The following is a 26,116-nucleotide window of genomic DNA, read 5'->3' as shown; positions in this document are numbered from 1 at the left end:
ATGCAATCGCGTATATAAGCAAAATGTGTACTTATTATTAAAATCTTTATCAAATATCTGATAATTTGATGTGCATATTTTTGACCGCCAATGGCATTTTTTACTTTTTTTATTCGATCTCAAAACCGCTAGACCTGCTTTTCGAAAAATTTAATCAGTTTTTTTGTTTCAATACAAATAAATTACTTTTTGAGTAATTCAAATTTGACGCTCGTTCTCTCAAAGAATCGCCATTTTCGGCACTTTTTGCCCTCTATTTTCAAAGCGGCTGCACCGGACTTTACAAATGACTAATTAGCACGACTCGATAAAAATCGAATGCTTTTTGAATCATTCGAATCGGTTAATCCGTAATCTTGAAATCGCCGACGAAAATTGTATCCGCACGTATATAGAGTATGGCAAAATGTTCAAAAGCTTTGAAACGTAAAAATATATGAAAAATTTCATTTTCGATTTTTGCGATTACTATAACTTACCCTACGGTAAGCTAAAAAAGTGAAAGAAAAATTTTGTGGTCGCAGAAATTAGCTTTGTAGTACATTTTGTTATAAATTTCAGTAAAAACAAATATGAATCTGGGCTGAAATGTTGAACTAAATATTGCAGGCAAGCACTAAAGTCATTGGAAACTTCACCTTCTTATCACCTCTAGGTTTATCAAAACCAATCAGCGGAAAAAGCTATGAAAAATCTTTGTATCCGAACACACATACACCATTTTTTCTAAAGTACGCCAAAATGTTCAGAAACCTCTGTAACGTGAAGATATATAAAAAAAAATATTTTCGATTTTTTGCAATTATTATAACTTATCCTACGAGAAGTTAAAAAGTTCTTTTAGAAAGCTAATTTTGTGATCACAGAAAAGAGCTCTGTAGCACATATTATTATAAATTTCAGTGCAACTAAATATGAATATGGGCTAAAATTTCAATCTAATTATTGCTGACAAGCATTAAAGTCATTGCAAACTTCACCTATTTGTACTTTTATTCCCAGCATTGCATATTGCATTATACTCTAGGTTTATCAGAACCAATCAGCGAAAAAAACTGTAAAAAAACTATTGTACTAGAGAGGATTCATGAATCATCGTCCGTGGCAGCCGGAAAGCTGCTGTTATATTTTCAACAGAGTCAGATTGTGTAAAGGGACGAGTTTTCCTGTGACAAGAGAAAATTCACGAGAGAGACAGCAAACATTGCTGCTGATATTAAAAATGGCGAGCGTCGGGTTAACAGACAACAATAAATGAAAACACGAACAAAAAACCACGACGGAAGCGGTTAGCTTGCCATAGAATTTTTGCGATCTGCAGTTATATAGAGGTTTTTATTAAAATTCTATCTGGCTTAGAGTATTTCCGACGTTTTACTAATGATTGGCAATTGTTGAGTACTCGTGTTCTTCCAGGGTGTACTATTATAAGTTTACTTTTTTATTTAATGCACTTCTTTATCTTCATGCACTTTTATTTAATCAGTAACTAATATGAAGATAATATATATCATTTATCATAAAAATACAAAAATCTTAGACCTATCGAGCCAACTATATTTCTTTACTTATGTCAACGTACAAGTATCTTATCTTCGCCTTGGTTTTATTAGTTAAATTAGAAGACTACACCTTGTGGTAAAGTTTCATGCATCTCAAACTGTAATCGCAAAATGTTCCAATTACCAAAAGATTTGATTCATCAAAATATACAAATTTATTAGAAATTAATAGAAAATGTACAAAATCAGATAAAAAAATAATTCTGGAAATTATATCTTATGCGAAGATAATGATTTGATTTTACCAAATCAGCGTGATTATCAATTGATATCTTTAAGTAGTAATTTTTATCTTTTAATTTCATGTTAGATTTTTTACTCACAAACGATTATTTTTATCTCACTGTTAATTATATTATACAAGTCAACGAATTATCATCAGAATTGATCAACGCTTCATAATTGTGTCTTCGTAATTATCAAACAACTTCTAAATTTATATATCGTTCATTTTTATAATGCAAACAGTTACAGCATTATAAAAATGCAATCACATACATTCGTGCACATGTTTCTTTTATTTTTGCGTCGAATGATTCACGTTTCTTTAAACTCCAAGAAAACAAAAAAAAAAACGAACAAGATTTTTGCGCGGCAACATAAACTTTTGTTTCGGAATTTTAAGCATTTCAAAAATATTCCATGGAAAAACAAGGCTGAGTTATTTCTTCATAATTGACTGTAATAAAAGATAATTGACTTTGTTTAGCACTGAGTTACCGTTTTTGGCACTTTTTGCCCCGTATCTTCGTAACGGCTAGACCTGCCTTCGCCAAAACCTAATCAGCACGTCTCCTTATCAATATGAATCGAATGTTTTTTGAATTATTCAAATCGGTTGATCGGTGTTCCCGAAATCGTCGACAAAAATTTGTTTTCCGCACGCACACACGCGCATACACACATACACACACATTCATCCATTTTTTCTAAGGTATGCCAAAATGTTCAGAAACCTTTGAAACGTAAAGATTTATAAAAATTTTAATTTTCAATTGTTTTGCAATTACTATAACTTGCCCTACGGGAAGTTAAATATATGGTAGGGTGGGGCACAGAGGTCCAATTTGACTTTGGGCAATAATATTGTGAAAACCTAATCAATTATAAGTATAAGGAAATCATTGAGTATATAATTTATATCTACTATAACATAGATTGATTTTGATATTAATTTTATTAATACCTACGCTTATTTATTTTGATATAAAACTTATTATAATATAAGACTAAATTTGGGATATGATAATCTTACTATTATCATACTATTATATTATACTATACTATTATATATCATAGATAATTTAACTATTATCTATTATATCGTGAAATACCTATGCCATCAATTTCTCTATCCATACAAATAATCTATTACAGCTAGATTATTATTTGCTAACTTATATATATATATATATATATATATATATATATATATGTATATATATGTATATATGTATATATGTGTATGTGTATATGTGTATGTGTGTGTGTGTGATATATATATATATATATATATATATAATATATATATTATATATATATAATATAGATATATATATATCTATATAGATATATATCAGACACCCTACATACCTATTTAATATTAATGTGTTATATTTCTCTTACGCCCTATGTATTATCTCTACCTATCTATTGCCTATACCGGGGATTGAACCCGGTTCCTCTGCGTGACAGTCGCGCATCTTACCACTACTCTATCGGGTTCCACAACTGAAAATATATTATGGAACACACTGTTGTTTCTTTGGTTCATTTTCTAATTAATTGAGTAACTAATACTAAGGTGACGCGACAACACACGAAAAACAGACGGTTGATTGTAGCGTTACGGTGGTTGAGTGGTAAGGTCGTAGCCTGTCACGCGGCGGACCGGGGTTCAATTCCCGGTAAGGGTGAAAATAGTATGTAAATTATAGGCGTAAGATAATAAATGTTAGGCGGTTTAGATATAAGTGTAAGGATTGAGTGTATACGGTGTGGTGGTAAAGGAACGTACGATATAGTAGTCGTAAGGCGTATAACCACGTAAAATGTAATGTTTAGGTATGGTTTAGGTATAGGTGATACACATACGCGAAAAGAAATGTATGATATTAGGGGTTATCGTATAAGAATTGCGAATGTTATATAGATTTAATTTATAAATATTCATTCTTCTATACAAATATTTAATTTGCTGGTTAGTTTTTTGATAAATGCAGGGCAAAAGTGCAAGAAATGTCGATTTAGTTTTTTAGTCAACAGAACATCTGGTTTAAATGATTCAAAAAACATTTTACGTTTATTTACTGAAGGAAGAAGTGATTAAATTTTTGGGCAGGTCCAATAAAAAAGTAAAATATTCTCTGTTAAAATATTAAATATCGATACGAAAGTTCTAGCAATTATAAGAACAAATTATAAGAATATATATAAGAACAAAAAATTCAAAACCATCGGGATCGAAAGGTGAAAGTTTTTTAGGTAAATTTGATTATCAATCAACTTTATTTATACTAAAATAATTATTAACTAGTGGGATGGGTGGCATCGTGCCTTAAGGCAAATTGCTGGAATTTCCCGTACCGTAATGTTCGAGGAATACTGAATGTTTTCAAATAGATTATTATAAATATTGTAACATTGTCTAATATTTATAAGAATTATATGAACTGAATTGCAAAGTTGAAATTATTTGTAAAGTATATTAGAACTATAGTCAGAATTAAAATTAAATCTGAATTATTTTCGATATACAAAAAATAAAAAAAAAAGTTGAAACAAAATTTTTTTCCAAAATCAATTATTTTGTTCAAGACAAGCAGAAAGTTCTTTGAATCAATTAAATCGGACGCTTATTCTTAAAAACTGCCATTTTTGTACATTTAGCTTTGTATCTTCGAAATGACTGGGCCTGCCTTTGCTAAAAAACTAATAACCGCTTCTCTTAATCATTACTAATTGAATGTTTTTTAGATCATTCAAATCGCATGCTCCGTTTTCTTAAAAACTCGATTTCTATTTTCTGCACTTTTTGCTCTTAATCTCCGTAACTGCTGGACCTGCCTTTGCCAAAACCTAATCAGCACATCTCCTTATCGATAGAAATCGAATGTTTTTTAAACCATTCAAATCGGTTGATCCGTACGCCCGAAAACGTGGACGAACAATTGTATCCATACATACATACACACACATCCTTTTTTACCTTCAAAACGTCGAGAAATGTAAAAATTTCCAATTCCGATTTTCGGCCCATTACAATAACTTACCCTGGTGGTGGATTGGTATATAAGTCTACAATACATATTTTAAATTAATACATTTATATGTATAAAATATAAAACAGTGTATTATTTTTATGCAACAAAAAATAGTTTTTACTATTCTTAAGCAAAAATCACATCATTTTTATCGAATAAATAGGTTCTAATTACATCAAAGGGTGGATCAGTATATTTATCAGTCTTTCTAGAAATACAAATTCCTTGAACTAGACTGAACCAAATCAGAGGTCAATATGTGATTGGGTAAGGCATTGTAATGGAACATCGCTAGCACCCAAAAATAAACCAATCAGAAAAATTATATAAATTTATTACAACTTTGTTAATCAGAATCAACTCAAATTGATAGTAAGATCAATAAGATCAAAAACTTGATATATAACATTATCGATCCAACAAGTAACATATCAATCTTTATCAGTCTTCAACGTCTTATCATTTTTAATCAACAACAATTTAAATTAAACATCATCATTAATGGTCTGACATAGTCAAGAATTATATGTGGTCCTTCGGCTCACTAAGTGTACTATTTTCAGCATCATCTCGATGGATGATGCTGAAGGTTATCTTGAGGTTATAGATCTCAAATATAGCCTCAAGTAAAAATCGCTTCTTATGGGTATAGTTGCATATATAATAAAAATGTCAGCAAATAATTAGTCCATAACTGGACTGGACAACTACTGGGTTGCCGTTCATTCAAGATCCATATAATAAAACAGTCAAAACAATTACTGAATGTCTTAAGTGTGACAGATTGTAATTAAAATTTAAAAAAAAATCTCGGTGGATCACGGTTATGAACTAATCGGTTTAAAACACTAAACAAACCGATGAAGAACTTTTGTCACTATTTTATAAATTCAGAAAATATAGATTCCTCTTGATCAATTTACTTTTGATTTATTTGCTTAAGACACTTAAACTTCGTGTAGCATACACACTTTATTGGTAAAAGGTTGACAAAGGATCCTTATGGTGTTTGAATTTTCTGCAATTTCGAACTTGCATCCACACAAATTCAACCTCTATATGTATATTGATGTATGTATGATCCTCGGCAGCTTTTTGATGCTGATCGCTTTATTCAAACTCTCTCCCTTTGGGAATATTCTGTTAACATTTCCGGGACAATGAAAGATGGTTCATGGAGTGCACCGACGCAACGGTCGTATTGTCTGTTATGACGGCGCATACTAACTCATCCGTTTGGTGTGGGCGGATTAAATCATTTGCCATTTCTTTTAGGCGAAGAGCCGGTGACTAAATTGTTATAATAAGATAATATCAATTGATATAATAATAAATGGTAGTCTACCCAAAGGCAGGTTCATGGTGAGATAGTCACTACAAATAAATAATTCCCAAACTCTTTGTCTATCATACCCATACTCATCATTACCACTATTCCTCCACCCTCATTTTTTCATGTATTTTCTTTCCGAACCTTTGCTTTCATGCTTTTTGATTCTGTGCTTCGGCTTTTTATTAATTGCTATAGATATGAATATTGCTACAATCGATAAATATCTAATGCAAATACTATTTTTGAACAAAATTTTTATTTTTTAACTTCCGAAGGAGAAGTTTATGTTTTCATCAAAAAATCCGAATCGCTAATTTTATGTTTTCTGGACGTTTCAAGCCATTCTGAATCGAATGAGACCAAATTTGGAAAAAGTATGTGTGTGTGTGTGTGTGTGTGTGTGTGTGTGTGTATGTGGTGTGTGTGTGTGTGTGAACAGATTTTTTGCCGTAAATCGACGTTTTCTCCAAACGGCTGGACCGATTTCAAAAATTTAAAAGCCATTTGATGTATCTCGATGAGGACTATCGTCTCTGAGTTTTGTGCGGCGAACGGCCGGGCCGTTTCTTTGTAAATTGCAGAAAAGTGAAAAATTTTTCGTCCACGTTTTAGCCCGCAACTCTGAATCGATTCTGAAAATTCAAAAACCGTTCGATAGATATTGGTTGGGAATCGTGCTGATTAGTTTTTGGTAAAGATCGGCCGGGCCGTTTTCTGTAATAAAGTTTAAAAAAAAAAAAATTTCGACGATTTTATGATTATTTTTTTGACGATAGATACCATAGTTTTCTAGGTTTAGCTTTAAAAATTCGTCAAAGTTTGCAAAAATCAGTATGGTCTTTTTGGCATTTGTCAAAATTAGACTTTTGATCGACGTTTTCTCAAAAACGCCTGAACCGATTTTAGAAATTTAAAAGCCATTTGATGTATTTCGGTGAGGACTATCGTTTGTCAGTTTTGTGCAACGATCTGCCAAGCCGTTTCTTGTAATTGAAAAAAACTTTTCGTCCACATTTAAGCTCATCCTACCGAACGATTTTAAAAAATCAAAAACTGTTCGAAAGATATTAGTTGGGAATGGTGCTGATTATTTTAGGTGAAAATCTACCGAGCCGTTTTCTTGTAATTAACTGTTGAAAAAAAGTGTTAAATTTTCGTCCACATTCAAGCTCATCCTACCGAACCGATTTTGAAAAATCAAAAACTGTTCGAAAGATATCATTTGGGAATGATGCTGATTAATTTTAGGTGAAAATCTACCGAGCCGTTTTCTTGTAATTAACTGTTGAAAAAAGTGTTAAATTTTCGTCCACATTTAAGCTCATCCACCGAACCGATTTTGAAAAATCAAAAACTGTTCGAAAGATATTAGTTGGGAATGATGCTGATTAATTTTAGGTGAAAATCTACCGAGCCGTTTTCTTGTAATTAACTGTTGAAAAAAAGTGTTAAATTTCGTCCACATTTAAGCTCATCCTACCGAACCGATTTTGGAAAATCAAAAACTGTTCGAAAGATATCATTTGGGAATGATGCTGATTAATTTTAGGTGAAAATCTACCGAGCCGTTTTCTTGTAATTAACTGTTGAAAAAAAAGTGTTAAATTTTCGTCCACATTTAAGCTCATCCTACCGAACCGATTTTGAAAAATCAAAAACTGTTCGAAAGATATTAGTTGGGAATGGTGCTGATTAATTTTAGGTGAAAATCTACCGAGCCCTTTTCTTGTAATTAACTGTTGAAAAAAAGTGTTAAATTTTCGTCCACATTTAAGCTCATCCTACCGAACCGATTTTGAAAAATCAAAAACTGTTCGAAAGATATTAGTTGGGAATGATGCTGATTAATTTTAGGTGAAATCTACCGAGCCGTTTTCTTGTAATTAACTGTTGAAAAAAGTGTTAAATTTCGTCCACATTTAAGCTCATCCTACCGAACCGATTTTGAAAAATCAAAAATGTTCGAAAGATATTAGTTAGGAATGATGCTGATTAATTTTAGGTGAAAATCTACCGAGCCGTTTTCTTGTAATTAACTGTTGAAAAAAAGTGTTAAATTTTCGTCCACATTTAAGCTCATCCTACCGAACCGATTTTGAAAAATCAAAACTGTTCGAAAGATATTAGTTGGGAATGGTACTGATTAATTTTAGGTGAAAATCTACCGAGCCATTTTCTTGTAATTAACTGTTGAAAAAAAGTGTTAAATTTTCGTCCACATTTAAGCTCATCCTACCGAACCGATTTTGAAAAATCAAAAAACATATGAAGCCTCTGCCTAGAAATATACTTCGTCTCCAAGGTCGTGAAATGACCAAGAAATTCTTTACTTTAATCAAGTTATAATAATTATCATCGTTTTTTACAATTTGGAAAAATAATCGTATGCGTCGATACAATTTGTCACAATGAGAACCATTATGTATTCAGATTATTATATAAAAATAATAAAAAGAATGAAAAATATTTTTTTTTATAATCAATGATAGTGATAAATATTTTTTTATTTAGAAATAGTTTAGAAATTTAGAAATAGTTTTCTTGTAATAAAGTTTAAAAAAAAAAAATTTCGACGATTTTTATGATTATTTTTTTGACGATAGATACCATAGTTTTCTAGGTCATACTAAAATATTACGGCCCTACGACAACTGGTTTAGCTTTAAAAATTCGTCAAAGTTTGCAAAAATCAGTATGGTCTTTTTGGCATTTGTCAAAATTAGACTTTTGATCGACGTTTTCTCAAAAAACGCCTGAACCGATTTTAGAAATTTAAAAGCCATTTGATGTATTTCGGTGAGGACTATCGTTGTCAGTTTTTGTGCAACGATCTGCCAAGCCGTTTCTTTGTAATTTGAAAAAAACTTTTCGTCCACATTTAAGCTCATCCTACCGAACGATTTTAAAAATCAAAAACTGTTCGAAAGATATTAGTTGGGAATGGTGCTGATTAATTTTAGGTGAAAATCTACCGAGCCGTTTTCTTGTAATTAACTGTTGAAAAAAAGTGTTAAATTTTCGTCCACATTCAAGCTCATCCTACCGAACCGATTTTGAAAAATCAAAAACTGTTCGAAAGATATCATTTGGGAATGATGCTGATTAATTTTAGGTGAAAATCTACCGAGCCATTTTCTTGTAATTAACTGTTGAAAAAAAGTGTTAAACTTTCGTCCACATTTAAGCTCATCCTACCGAACCGATTTTGAAAAATCAAAACTGTTCGAAAGATATTAGTTGGGAATGATGCTGATTAATTTTAGGTGAAAATCTACCGAGCCGTTTTCTTGTAATTAACTGTTGAAAAAAAGTGTTAAATTTTCGTCCACATTTAAGCTCATCCTACCGAACCGATTTTGGAAAATCAAAAACTGTTCGAAAGATATCATTTGGGAATGATGCTGATTAATTTTAGGTGAAAATCTACCGAGCCGTTTTCTTGTAATTAACTGTTGAAAAAAAGTGTTAAATTTTCGTCCACATTTAAGCTCATCCTACCGAACCGATTTTGAAAAATCAAAAACTGTTCGAAAGATATTAGTTGGGAATGGTGCTGATTAATTTTAGGTGAAAATCTACCGAGCCGTTTTCTTGTAATTAACTGTTGAAAAAAAGTGTTAAATTTTCGTCCACATTTAAGCTCATCCTACCGAACCGATTTTGAAAAATCAAAAACTGTTCGAAAGATATTAGTTGGGAATGATGCTGATTAATTTTAGGTGAAAATCTACCGAGCCGTTTTCTTGTTATTAACTGTTGAAAAAAAGTGTTAAATTTTCGTCCACATTTAAGCTCATCCTACCGAACCGATTTTGAAAAATCAAAAACTGTTCGAAAGATATTAGTTGGAATGATGCTGATTAATTTTAGGTGAAAATCTACCGAGCCGTTTTCTTGTAATTAACTGTTGAAAAAAAGTGTTAAATTTTCGTCCACATTTAAGCTCATCCTACCGACCGATTTTGAAAAATCAAAAACTGTTCGAAAGATATTAGTTGGGAATGGTACTGATTAATTTTAGGTGAAAATCTACCGAGCCATTTTCTTGTAATTAACTGTTGAAAAAAAGTGTTAAATTTTCGTCCACATTTAAGCTCATCCTACCGAACCGATTTTGAAAAATCAAAAACATATGAAGCCTCTGCCTAGAAAATATACTTCGTCTCCAAGGTCGTGAAATGACCAAGAAATTCTTTACTTTAATCAAGTTATAATAATTATCATCGTTTTCTACAATTTGGAAAAATAATCGTATGCGTCGATACAATTTTGTCACAATGAGAACCACTTATGTATTCAGATTATTATATTAAAAATAATAAAAAAGAATAAAAAATATTTTTTTTATAATCAATGATAGTGATAAATATAAATTTCTTAATAATTATAAAATAAAAAAAATATTGTTAAAGGCAGATCAAGTTGCTTATTCTAAAATTGGATCGATTAAGTATACTATTTACACATTTCGGGAAGTTCATGCAACTTGCTTCAGGCTAAATGCACCTTCAACTAGTTTCTTGTGAATTGATGGAGTAGGTTATTTACTATAAATATCATAATTTTCTCTATTTTGTACATGTATTGACGTATTTATCTAATCAAACGCTTTGTCTAAAGAACTGTCATCATCATCGTCATCTGTCGTTATATAAAGCTCAATATTGCAACATGCAATCTTGCATTTCTTGAATTTTTCAAAACAGTCACTACCTTTTGCTTCTACCTCATATAATGGAAAGACGAAAATGCTCTTCTAAGTGAAACGCCACAAGAGGCTATGTAGCCTTTTATATTTCACGTTATGGTTATCGGTTTAAAACACCAGGCAATACAATAAAAATTATTTTGTTTATAATAAAAATTTAGAAAACATAGATTCCTCTAGAATTAGAGTATTGTAGTTTTGTGACCGGTCTGATCAAACGTTTTGTCTAACAATAAGGAACCGCCATCATCATCGTCATCTGCTAGTTTATTTATTATTATTATTATTATTATTTTTTTTATTTGACCTCGCTTACTCTGAGCATTTAGCCACCTACAATTTTTTATTTATTTACATTCTAATTTTTATATCATTTTCAATCTATATATGTATCCTATTTCATATTCTTCTTATTTTTCTGCTTCTTAATTTCTTCAATTCTTGCTCTTTTCAAATATACGAGTATAATTCTATTTAACTTCTAGCTTCAATGAATTTTTTTTTCATTTTTCTTTTTAATTTCAGCTCAGTTCCAATATTTCTCTTCTTACTCCTAACATAATTCAGCTATTCGAACTCTGTTATTCCTATTTTTCTTAATATTTATTCAAATTCTGCTTAACAACACAATTTTTATTTGATTTCAAATTAACTATACATTTTTCTTCCTACATTCTAAGTCAATGATAGGATTTGATCCGAAGATCCATGTCGTGTGAATCGAACACAAAATGCTCGCCACAAAATAGTCATTAACTGTCAGTTTAGGTTCACTGTAACGAAAACACTTAAATGCTTCTCTAAATGATACTCCACAAGGTCATGTGACCATTACCACCACATGTACATGGGCAGTTCCAATTATTTCCACCAATTGGCAATATCTATCCAGGGATTTGGTTTAGGTAATATAACCAATTAACCAAATCGAGTACAGCATAAACTTCTTTTGGGGCAAAAATACCAATGTCTTCCACACCATCTTCTTTCTCAAGACAATATGCTTGGACTTACGTTTATTGTATTAGAAGGAATTGTGTAAATTTATTTGGATCAACCAAAACCGATTATAAAAGTGCAAGTGAAGTGCATAACTTGTAGTAAAGTGAATTTGCAACTATGCAAACTGCACAACTATGCAAATATTTCGCTCTGGACAAAACCATGCTTTTTAAGCGAGATTCCACTGTTCACTATATAGTTTCTTATCCATAGAATAAAATTTCTCGACTTGACTTGATTTGTCCCGATCAGCCGTCCGATTATTTCCCTTCGCGCCCGTCGGTCCATTTGCATTTTATGCACCGCATATTACACAGCATCACAGCACCGTTGACAGAACAAAGTTAGTCGAGCGTGCCATGCGCAATTTCGTTTCTGCAAATGCATCAGCGCGCGGGCTCCGTGCATGCATGCGTGAGTGCATTTATTTTGTGGTTTTTATTTACGGCATACGAGTATACTGTGCTGGCACTGGCACATGAGGCCGCATGGAGGCCAAATGCGGTTCTCTGCAGTGTCCAAACAAACGCAAAATACGTGATGGATAGAGAGATAGATCTACGGAGTAGTTTATTCTAACTACTTTTATCCGATATTTTTCTTTTTTATCACGATAGCCAAAATATTTTATGTTTTTATAATTTCTTATTTTATATCACCTGCAGAACATAATACCGACGGGTAAAAGCCCATGATGACGCCCGGCGCTATGTTTATTAACATTAATTAACACCACTACACATCGACACTTTATTGCTGCGAAGGACCAGATAAAATTAGGTATCACAAAGGCTATCAGACCTGTAATAATAAAGAACTGAATAGAAAATAATAACTAGTTAGAAAAGTAGAAATTGTTTATAAAAATGTAATGTATTCAATTTTAGTAATTTCTATTAGATTTTATCGGGTCAAGGTATACGTACAGACTGAGGATGAATTTCTTAAAAACTATCTTCGTACCTAGAGTAAATATATTTTATTACATCTAGATAGAAAAGCTAGATGTTTCATTCATGAGGCTCGAACAGCCCATAAGATAATATTTGCATATAATGTAATAAACTTTCAACAATGTAAAGAACTGACAAGAATTGCATTTAGTGCTCGTCATGTTCACGAAAATCATGTTAAATTTACTGCATTGTTACATAATATTTTAATATTTATCGAACATAATTCTGATTGCATATTTTAAATTGTAGTAATTTTTAGAGGTTTAGAGGTTCAAATAGTCTGAACTATCGTCCACATATTTCATAAATAGGATATATCCGACTAATTTTTCTTAAGGAGGTGTTCCGTTCTAGAATTTAAAAAAATCGATTATGTTTTTTTGCACATTTTCAAAGTCTTGAACAGTGAGTTCAAGAATATATGTACAAGAATATTTCTCAAAATTTTAATAATTTTTGGAGATATTGATGTTTGACCACGATAATTCTCTTCTAATTTCTTCCTCCGTGAAACTTCAAAAGCATTTTTCACAAAACTGTCTTTTTCAATGCAATAACCACGAGATCTCAGTTTCTATGGACCCATTCGCTTGAAATTTTTACAGTCTTTTTTGTTAGACTTCTCTTTAGCTAATCTCCAAATGAACTAAGCTAATCTCCAAATTTCGCTTTTACTATTTTTTCTTAAATTCGAGAATATCATAAAAAGTTGTAAATAGAATATTTTCTTTCAGGCAGTCGCTATTTTGTGAAAAAACAATTTAATTTATCCATAGTTGAAACGATTGCGATTATTTGCAAGGCCAAAATTATGGGTATGGTTAGGTGCCAAATTTTTGAGATCCCCTTTATCACATTCTAGAATTAAAACTTGGACTATTTTTATTTATTTTTTTTTTATTTTCTCAAATCATTAAAAAATAAATTGATTAATATATGATAAAAATATTGTCTTTTTTACAGTTTTTTAAAAATTACACAAAATTTATGTCTAGAATATTCACTCAAGATCAGAATAATGTATGTATAATTTATTGCAATTATGTGAAAATAATCCACGTTACTAAAATTTGTTTTTGTAAATTGTAGATTGAAGTCTTAGTGCATTGCAAAAAATAACCAATAGATTGAAGAATATTATTTATTTAATTCATAACTAGTAAAGAAATGAAAAAATCAGCTATAGTGATTTGATTATTATTTAATGATACAGACACATCAGTCGCATTGATTTTCATCAATCAGAATTTATCTAATGTGTTAGGCAGTTGATTATTATTGCAATGGGGCTGTTTTTATTTAAATCCCTATTTATATTTCCAAGTGAAAACAAATATGACCACTGCTTCATATCAGGTTGTCCGACGAGTATTGCACCTAAAACATTGTAGGCCATGAACAAATCGTATTTAACTATAGTTAAATCTAAATCCCTTTTTCTTCTATACATAAGATAAATAAAAGACATTTTGTTTTGAATTAATAGAAAACTGAACAAACGACATTTTTAGTAATTTTATCAAGAATTTGTATCTAGTTAATATTAATATTTATTTAACCTTTATTCTCAAGATTACATAATAGAGTTTTCGTATTAACAATTAAAATATTCGATTAAAGTTCCTAAAATTACAATGTGACATGCATATAAAGATCAATGGAATTATTAAGAGCATCACGTTAATTATTATATATTTTAGCAAATATTCCGAATAATACCCAATTGTACCAAAATATGTGTCTTTGTATTATTGTAACTCTAACAACTCCAAGAAAAAATATAAATATTATATCAAGATTATTATATTGTTACTTTTCCTTTTCTATTCATTTTCTATAGCATATAGATAATATAAAAATCAATTGGTGAGTAAATAATCTATTTTTAATTACATGCAATTGAAAAGCATTCCTAGGTAATGACATCAAAGTATAATATTATGTTTCTATCAATGTTATACACATGTGCAAAACTTCTATCATGTTGCCTTAATTATTTAAACCATCAAAAATTTTATCGTCCATTTTATCGCGTTTCATCCGCCCTGTGATAAATCTCGGTGAGATGTGAAACATATGAACCTTGGTACGTGTTTTTTTTATTTTTAATTTTTCATCGTTGATTTTTGTTGACACATTTCAACGCTGAAACAGTCGGCTATATCATATAAATCATGATAGACCCGCTGACTGGCAGTTCTGGCGCCTGCCAGTACGTAAATTAAACATTGCATGAAGAACCGTGGACTCTGATTGCATTTCGAGCCGGTTTGTGTTTGATCATATGTAGAGGTACCCGTTTCAGAAATTGGTAGTCGATGAAAAAATAAATGTTTATCGACAACGAATGAATTTTCCGGAATAACTGGTAGATGAAATTTGATATTGCTAGGCAGTCGTTGAAAAATAAATTGTGAAGTGAAAAATAAATGGTGAAGTCTTATAAACACGATTCTTGTTTAAGGTTTTATATGATTTAAAGCTTGATGCTGCCACTTTGCAATAATAATATCCTTATTTTACATATTTTGATTATTTTGTCGGTATAATTATATTTATTTCTCTGATAGTATTTAAACAACAATATTCTATATATAAAGTAATACAAAGTAGTTTATTCCATGGAGCAGGCTGTCAAAATAGGATGATTGTATCAAAAATGCTTCATGTTATACCAAGCTAAAATACCTCCTCTTTCACTTCTATGTAGATATCCTCACCAAATCCGTACTGAATATAATTTTGTATTCTAACAAGTTATTAACTACAAAAAAAATATCTCTTTAAAAGACAATCATTATAGAAAATTCAGAACTTGATATGTTATGCAGTGTGGAAGAAATACTTCACTCAAAACCATTCAACATAATTCAATAAGTTAAATTAAATGTAGAAAATCTTTCAAGTTAGTTTAGATAATTTATATTTAATTAAACTAATTAAATTGTATCGAATAGTTTTGGATGATGTACTTCGTTGCGCTGCATAACATATATAAATGTTTAAAATTTTCGAAGAACTTTAATTTTTTTAAATTAATTCAGATGTTTGAATTGAAGCTCCCTATACTGAATTTCTTTCAATGCAGTATTCTCTTGGATAGTTAATATTAGAACGTTTTCTTGAATAGTAAAGGGCCATTATTAGTAATTTAAGACTATCCCTTCATTATATTGTCAATTATTTGGAAATAGTATACCAGATAATCACGAGCCATTTTAGAAGTTCAACTGATCAAAATTGATCAAAAAATGTAAGTTATGTGTTGATCATGATATTTTATATAGATTTTATACAATTTGAAATTTCTAGAGATTAAGTAGCCTTAATCATTTAATAAACTAATCTCAGTCGATACAAACTAAATTAGAAATAATCTATTATTTATAAAAACAATATTACATTTTTGAATTTTCATTAAATTTTGTTAGTTGGAATAGTTTTGAAACTGATGACATATAATTACTTGTAACTTACTTGTAATATCTATATTAAAATCATTGCTCAATTTGATGAGAAAAGCAAACGCAAAAAAGAAGTAAATGAAAATATACTGTAATAATTCACGAATGTATCAACATTCAATTTATTCTGATGGCACTGTAATTTCGATTATTTTAACGCTATTCATGATATCTTATGCAACTGAAATATATTATTCACATTGTTTATACTAAGTATTGCTCGAAGTTTGATTCTTTCTGAATGATAGCAAAAAAGTATATTATTATATCTATTACTATATTGATGTGATACAAAATTCATTTTGCTAATAGCAAGAAACAGAGAAGACGCTTGTCGTTCTCTTGTTTCGTTATTGAAAGGCTGCAAGTTTGTAATAAACTCAGGTGCGAGTCACCAGGAAGAAGCATTTTACTTATAAATTACTCTTGCATTACACATTATTAAAATTACTCAACGACGCTTTTTTATTCTTATCATGATAATTAATATTCAATGTTAGTGGCATCATATGTAGAAACACACCCAAACATTTTGCGCTTTCAAACTCACAAAAAATAAAAAATATATTTACAAAAATTTTTAATATATAAAGATCTAGTTGTATATAAATAGACATAATATAGTATATTAATAATACTAATAATAATAATCAATAGTTGTCTATGTGAAGGGTATGAGAGCATCACAAGTCATGTTTCTTACCTTGTTTATTATTACAGTTACCATGTATATACTTTTCCAAACTTCTGATTTTCCAAACTTATTCTTGGTCCTGTGCTTCGGCTTACAGTTTCTTATCTTTTCACTGCTCACGCAAGTCAATCATCTGCATTCTTAATCTAATTGGAACATTCCTATCAGTTCTTCTATTTTACCTTCGACGACGTCGTGTAAGAAGCACTTTTTGCGACATTGGTTCAATACAGTTTCATTTTATTTTGAGGATGGTGCTCATTATTGCTCTTTCTTCTCAATACTTCGTTATATGTTACCCTATCTGTCCTCTTTATTTTCTCTATTTGCATCCAGCCCACATTTCAAAACTCTCTAAATAGTTATTCTCAGTCTCTGATCCGCACAGAGCTATGCTTCAGGCATAGCACTTCATTAGTCTCGTCTGAAATTCGAGACTCTCTTTGGTCGTCAGTAGCAATCCTTGTCCTGATCTCTACCGTGCAGTATCTGTTTTTGATCAAGATACTTTCCAAGTATCTGAAGTGATTCATTATAAATAGACATACTTATGTGTAAATAAACTTACTTAATTTTATTCTAAAAATTATTTGATTACATCAGCGTCCTCGCAGGCTCGCCTAAATAATTCTGGTAAAATTCGCACAAAACGTTTCAATTATTATCACCGTTTTATACTATTTTGAACTCTGACAGGTACTTTCATTCATATTTCTTATATAATTTTTGTAACTTCTTTAAGCTTTCGCACCACTTTTGCAATCTTGTATCCCTTAATCCAATTCATACTTAATGAACTCTTTTATATCTCTAAAAAAAATTTAGTCTTTTCAACATATAAAACTCTTTCATACCTCTTGAAATTATTTATATTTTTTATACCCTTTCGTTCAAATTAAACTTAACTTACTCTTCTGATCATAGTTATGACTTTCATATCACTTATACGATTCTTATGACAATTGTTATCTCTTAAACTCTCAATCTTTGTAGTGAATCAAAAATCTTTACTTATTTTATTATTTGTATGTTCTCATGTATTTTTATTATGTAGGTATACTAAAAATTATAATTTTTATATTACTTTACGTTTCAAGACCAACGAACATTTTAGTATACCTTAGAAAAAATTTAAAATTTATATATGTGTGTGTATGTTTGGATACAATTTTATGTCCACGATTTCGGGCGCACGGATCAATCAATTCGAATAATTCAAAAAGCATTCGATTCGCATTGATAGGGAGATGTGCCAATTAGTTTTTGTCATGGACAGCTGTATCCTGCATTTCGAACATACAGAGCAAGAAGTGCAAAAATATCCATTTTTCCATAAGAGACAAATAATGAAAGTTCTAGTTTTTATAATAGCTATTAATTGATCATTTTTTGTTGAATGATTATTTTTAAAGGTTCTTGTCGTTTATGTTTAATTGCAGTACAGAAAGTTTCAGCAATTTGCCTTAAGCCAGGATGCCATATACCACTAGTTAACTTCCCGTAGGGCAAGTTATAGTAATCGCAAAAAAATCGAAAATGAAAATTTTTATAATTTTTTACGTTTTGAAACCTCCTGAACATTTTGGCATACCTTAGAAAAAATGAAAGTATGTATGCCTATATGTGTGTGTGTGTGCGTGTATGTATGTATTTGTGGTTACAAATTTTTGTCGACGATTTCGGGAACACGGATGAACCGATTTGAATAATTCAAAAAACATTCGATTCGTATTGATAAGGAGACGTGCTGATTAGTTTTTGGCGAAGTCAGGTTAAGCCGTTCCGAAGATACGGGGCAAAAAGTGCCGAAAACGGTAACTCAGTTTTTAAGAGAACGGAAGGTCCGATTTGAATAATTTAAAAAACATTTTATTTGTATTGACTAAATGAAGAACTGTTAAAATTTTTGGAGGCAGGTCCAACGACTATGGAGATAAGGAGGAAAAAGTAAAAAATTGAGCCATTTGACGGTCAAAAATAAACATTAGACATAGGCACATCAAATAATTAGATATTATATAGAGATTTTAACAACAATAAGTATACATTTTGTTTACATTCCTATGGGTTCCGTACCAATGTTTACGCGTTAGACAGCGACGCGGCGCTTACGCGCTTTGATATTTCGTCTTTATGCAGTTAAAGCAAAACGATTGCTTTGAAAAAAAGTTCAGAATTTCCCAAATATTTCAAAATAAATGCTTTAGGATAGAATGATTTAAGATGATATTTAATATGGTTCGAAATTCTATGAAAACTTTCAAATCATTGATCAACTTTTATTGATTATTATTGATTATTTTTAATTACTCGAATTTTGAATTGCGTTACGAGAAGTTCCAGCAATTTGCCTTAAGGCAGGATGCCCTAATTGCCTTAAGACAGAATTCCACTTACAGCTAGTCTTCTTTATTCCTCATATACTAGCACACCTTCATTTTATACATTTGTATACAGTTTATACACTTTCATATTTCTTAAATTTCATTCACACCTCTTATTGCCTCTTATACTTCTTTATACTTCCTATGCTTTTTGATATCTCTTATACTCTTTCACGCATCTTTAATATCATTTCAAAGACTCTGTCTATCCTTCCTCGTGTAAAACTAAAGAAAACATCATGTGCAACTGAGTTTATCTTCGGCCGAAACGCGAGCAGCGTTTGGAGTCTGGGGCGATCAATTTCGTTGATAGCTATCACAAGCGTGTTATTTATCGCCCCGTACAACACACACCCGTCGGATGGAACATTTAGTAATAATCTGAAGCTCCTGTGATGAAGCTGAAGCTGAAGCCAGACATTTCCTTTTTGACGAAGTGCCTTGTTCCAAGATAACGCGCGGGCTCATCATTTGTAAACGATGGCCACTTAATTTCGATATTCAAGTAATCATTAATGTGTCATTGCGGTTATTGATTTTGTTATTGATAGTTTTTATGGGGAAATATGAGGTAGATATTTCATTGAATACTCTACAAAGTGAAAAGTATATATATACATTGTATATATATATAACATGGATTTGGAAATATAAACACACAACACTTTTTATTTTGCACTTATGTATTAAATATTAGAAATATTTTAGACTCATCTTCAGTGTAATAAAACTAAACTAGTTGGTATTGGTATTTTACCTTGAGGCAAGTTACATGAACTTTCCGATATGTGTAAATAGTCAACTTAATCAACAAAAAATAAATTAATTTATGAGTGATTAAAAGTACTTCGTGAATTTATTACACATATTCGAAAACGAACGAACACATTAACTCGAATTAATCAATAAAGTTTATAATTGAACCAGTTTCCATATGACTTTAATAATTTAGTATGTTCATAAAGACCAAGTACTCTATCATTATACCAAGCAAATCGTCTAATTTTAATTTTAACAAACGTCAAAAAACTACTTATTTTTTCAAATTTTGATTAATGTTTAAAGTGAAACTACTTGTCGTAAGCCCGTAACATTTCAATAAGTTCTATAAGACCATGATATATATCGCCAAAAAAAGTTTCATAAAAATTGGCTTAATTTTTTTTTCAACCGTTAATTACAAGAAAACAGCTCGGTAGGTTTTACCTAAAACTAATCAGTATCATTTCCAACTAATATATTTCGAAAAGTTTTTGATTTTAAAATCGATTCAGTAGTTTGAGCTTAATTGTAGACGAAAAGTTTAACTCTTTTTTCTGTTACATGGGCTTCTGTCATGTCATGTGAAATCATGTGATTTTGAAAAGTGAATATAGAAATAAATAGAAACAACAGAAAATTTAAGAAATAGATGTCACTAGAGTATAAAAATATTTTTTTGATCAGAAAAGGTTTGTTTGGATATAATGTGAATATTGTGTGTATATATATAAATTAGGAAAATTAGGAATTATTGTTTATAGATTACAAAGTATTTATGAGATTTAGATATATATTATGCAAAATCTTAGTATCTGTACGTGAATCAACTGAATTATTTGTGTTCGCTATTAACATCGATTCAGCAATGCTTTTTTGAAAAAGATCTTTCTTATGATATAAAATTTTGGAATAAATATATATCTTAATATATATGAAGTTAGTGTCACGTTGTTTAGCAGCGATGGACACCTAAAATACTGAACAGATTTTAGGAACCTGAACTGAACAGATTTAAAATTTGATTATATTAAAAATCTCAATTTATAGTCGAAATATTATATTTTTGGTAAAGTCAATATTTACAATTGTAGAATCAATTTGATTTGTGTCTAGAACAATGACCTACGAACAATTCCAGCGTTTCTATTGTAGTTCATTATGGGCTTGGTTAAAGTTAACAGTTAAAGATTATATATTATTATCTGCTAAATAAATTAATATAAACATTATAATATAAACATGTTGCCTGTTGTGAATTGATGGTAATTATTGGTGGAAAGTATAGTAAAAAAAATATATTTGTGAGATTATTGAAGTTTATTTTTATCATATATTAATATTATAGTTTATGAAATTAAACGTGTTTGACAAATTTCAAATTAACAAATACATATTTTATGGTCAGGGGCAGAAGCGATAGTTAAAATATAAAAATAGTTGGGTCTGGTGTTAAACAGATTATTACATGAAATGTGTTGTAGGATACTTTGACACATTTGTTAACTGATTTACATTCATGAAACAATATTTTAAAATAACGTAATGTGTAATAATATTTAAAAATAACATTATTACTGTCAAAAATTATAGAACGCAATAAAATATCTATTAATCAAAGTTATATTGATAGCATACTATAGGTATGTGTAAACATATGCATTATAAAGAATTTACTGTAAATAAGAATTTGAAGCAAAAATATTAAAATTTATTGAAAAAATATTTCGTAGACGGATATAATGAGAAACATGTAAGTGCAAAATACTAAACGTTTTTGAAATATTCGCAAAAAATCAAATTTATTGCAAATACACATTGTTGTTTAACCATTCATAAAGATATCTACATAAGAAAGAGTAAATAACATATATTCAGTAGATTTTAATAAAAGCCACAGCAAAGCGTGGCCGAGTACGATAGTATATATATATATATATATATAATTATATATATATATATATATATTATTCAAGCAAAAGAATAAATTTTAACATTATATACATATCTTTTTAACCTCGTCCATCTATCGAAATCGTTCGCAGGAAATTGTTCTCAGTAAAATCAGATCGTCTCGTATTGTAGGTACGATATTCAAAATCCTTTAGTATTATTTATGAAGTCCTAAAAAGACAACGGCCGGTTATTGAGTCCGATGGAACGGATATCGAAAGGCCATTCAGATAAACATCAACGGAAGTAGGTACGCGTCTCTCTCAATCGCGGGATAATACTCAGTTTGTAATGGGAGGGCCAATATAGAGATTTGTGTACCTTTTTTATGTAAAACAAAGAAAATGAGATTCTATTTAAAAAAAAAACTACAATATTTTTCCTTAAGCCTTATAGGTTTTGATTTAACTTTAAATTGTGATGATAAGACTGCCTAACAGTTTTTTAACTTCCCGTAGGGTAAGTTATTGTAATGGGCCGAAAATCGAAATTGAAACTTTTTACATTTCTCGACGTTTTGAAAGTTTCTGAACATTTTGACATATCTCAGAAAAAATGAATGTATGTGTGTGTGTATGTATGTATGGATACAATTTTTCGTCCACATTTCGGGCGCACGGATCAACCGATTTGAACGGTTCAAAAAACATTCGATTCCCATTGATAGGGAGATGTGCTGATTAGTTTTTGGCAAAGGCAGGTCCAGCAGTTACGGAGATAAAGAGCAAAGAGTGCAGAAAATAGAAATCGAATTTTCGATAGAACGGAGCATCCGATTTGAATGATCTAAAAAACATTCAATTAGTAATGATTGGGAGAAGTGGTTATTAGTTACTGGCAAAGGCAAAGCCAGCCATTTTGAATTGAAACTTTTTACATTTCTCGACGTTTTGAAAGTTTCTGAACATTTTGACATATCTCAGAAAAAATGAATGTATGTGTGTGTGTATGTATGTATGGATACAATTTTTCGTCCACATTTCGGGCGCACGGATCAAACCGATTTGAACGGTTCAAAAAACATTCGATTCCCATTGATAGGGAGATGTGCTGATTAGTTTTTGGCAAAGGCAGGTCCAGCAGTTACGGAGATAAAGAGCAAAGAGTGCAGAAAATAGAAATCGAATTGAATCGATTTCGATCGGAGCATCCGATTTGAATGATCTAAAAAACATTCAATTAGTAATGATTGGGAGAAGTGGTTATTAGTTACTGGCAAAGGCAAAGCCAGCCATTTTGATGCGGAGCTAAATGTGCAAAAAATGGCAGTTTTTGAGAGAACTAAGCGTCCGATTTAAATGATTCACAGAACTTTCTACTTTTTGTATGTCGAAAATAATTCAGATTTTCATTTTGTTTATGTTCTAATATACTTTACAAATAATTTCAATTTTCCAATTCAGTTTATATTATTCTTATAAATATTATACAATGTTACAAGTATTTTAAAACATTTAATATTCCTCGATCATTTCGTTACGGTACGGGAAGTTCCAGCAATTTGCCTTAAGGCATGATGCCATACACCCCACTAGTATTTATTTTGTTTCTTGATATATTTAATTTGTCCTTGTTTTAGTTTTATTTTCAAATATATATGGATATTAAATACTTGCTTATCATTGGGAGTATAATAACAAATAAATAATTAAGTTCTGCCCTAGGGCAGGTCCGCGAGCCTGGTTAATCTCGAACTCGGTTTAGTGTGAGAGATTTCCAAATGCCATTTCACACCGCAATGTTCGGAACGTACTATTATCTATTGGTGAAATACTTTTTATTAATTTTTTAAAGTAAACATTGCTATCATTCTAACTAATAACGTAAATATTATATTATATTAGAGTATCTTACCATATTTTTACCCTTTATATCACTTTTTTATTCAAAAATCAGTTTTTTTTCTATTGATTTTTTTCTATATTTTATTTATTTATTTCTATGAACAATAAAACAAAAATAATATTTAAATATTTCCATGGATTTGATTTTAAAATACAGCATCAATGAGAAATCTAGTTAAGAATTTAAGTGAATTTTTATGTTATTCTTTAATACTTTTTGTCTTTATTTTAGTGGACTTTACTCATAAAAAAATCGAACAAATTACTATACTTATAATTTATCTATGCAGATATTTTTTATTCGAGTTGAATTTTTGAATACCTCGGAATTAGGTAGTGTTTTATTAGGCAATTCACAACTAGATAAATTAAATTTATATGAATTTTCTTTATTTATTATTGCAGTTAAATTCTTAGAATTGTAGTCACATATTAAAATTTCATAAAAAATATGAGAATTGTATATAATTAATAGAACAATTTATATATAAATATTGCATTGATCTTATTTTATATAAATAATTACAATATACTACTGTTTGATTTAGAATTTCGGATTTGTTTTTTAACACGCATCAAATTGTTGCGAGATTATTATACCATGCACTAATTAGAAAAACATTTAACCATATTAGTATTTTATTTTGCAATGTCTATTCTATTATTTATTTAATTCAACGTAATAGACGTTTTTTTATGTATTTTAGGTTTTATTTATATTGTGATCTATTTTATTAATTTACTCATATTTTTATACTATACCATTCAATTGTATAGCAGGTATATTAGTTTTCTCAATTAAATCAATCTTTTATACAGTACCGAGACTAATACCAACATAAAGAGTTATATCAGGTTGAATTCAAGTCTTTTTACATGTATTAAAACTTATTATTTATTACTTTATAAACTAGCTGTAAGTGGAATTCTGTCTTAAGGCAATTAAGGCATCGTGCCTTAGGGCAATTAAGGCATCGTGCCTTAAGGCAAATTGCTGGAACTCCCGTACCAAAAATTATTATTTTTTTAAAAACGATTAACATTTTTGAAAAAAATTTACTTTGAAAAATAAGATTTTTGAGAAACTATAAATTGGACAAAAAATTACTTTTTTTTGAAAAAAAAGTTTTTTTTTTTAATTTTTTTTTTTGAAAAAAAAATTTTTTTTTCTTATTTTGATATATTGTGGAAGATCTGAACTTGTTTTTTAAAGCAATCGTACTGCTTTAACTGCATAGGGGACAAAATATAAAGCGCGTAAGCGCCGCGTCGCTGTCTAATGCATAAGCATTGGTACGGAACCTATAGGAATACTAACAAAATGTATACTTATTGTTAAAATCTCTATAAAATATCTGAAATTTGATGTGCATATCTAATGATCATTTTTGACCGCCAAATGGCTCATTTTTTTACTTTTTCCTCCATATCTCCGAAACCGCTAGAACCTACCTTCATGAAAATTTTATCGATTTTTTATCTTGTCAATACAAGTGAAACGTTTTTGAATTATTCAAATCGGACGCTCCGTTCTCTTAAAAACTGAGTTACCGTTTTCGGCACTTTTTGCCCCGTATCTTCGGAACGGCTAGACCTGCCTTCGCCAAAAACTAATCAGCACGTCTCCTTATCAATACGAATCGAATGTTTTTTAAATTATTCAAATCGGTTGATCGTGTTCCCGAAATCGTCGACAAAAATTTTGTATCCGCAACATACATACACACCACTACATACACACACACACACACACACACACACAATACATCCATTTTTTCTAAGGTATGCCAAAATGTTCAGAAACCTCTGAAACGTAAAGATATATAAAAATTTTCATTTTCGATTTTTTTGCGATTACTATAACTTACCCTACGGGAAGTTAAAAATATGACATTTATTTCCTTCTTAACTTTTGAATGCCACCTTTAATTCTGCATTCTATTTTATAATTTTAGTTTATAATGTAGTTGCTGCGTTGTATCTTATTATTGATTTCAAAACCAACGATCTGCAATCAATGATTATTAGAAAATTGACCCCATAAATTTACTATAATACTTTTTTTCTAAAAACTCTTGAAAATCCTGAGTAGATCATTTTCCATCAAGATTCATATTCGAAAAGCTCTCGGACTTTCAGTCCGGGAATATCAAATGCGGGCGATATAAGACAACGGAATTGAAAGAAGACATAA

This window comes from Ctenocephalides felis, unplaced genomic scaffold, assembly GCF_003426905.1.
Source record: "Ctenocephalides felis isolate EL2017-DRISC unplaced genomic scaffold, ASM342690v1 CF-g0.4_SCAFFOLD_00845, whole genome shotgun sequence".
NCBI lineage: Eukaryota > Metazoa > Arthropoda > Insecta > Siphonaptera > Pulicidae > Ctenocephalides > Ctenocephalides felis.
The sequence above is the reverse complement of the archived record's forward strand: the minus strand, read 5'-3'. Positions refer to the sequence as shown.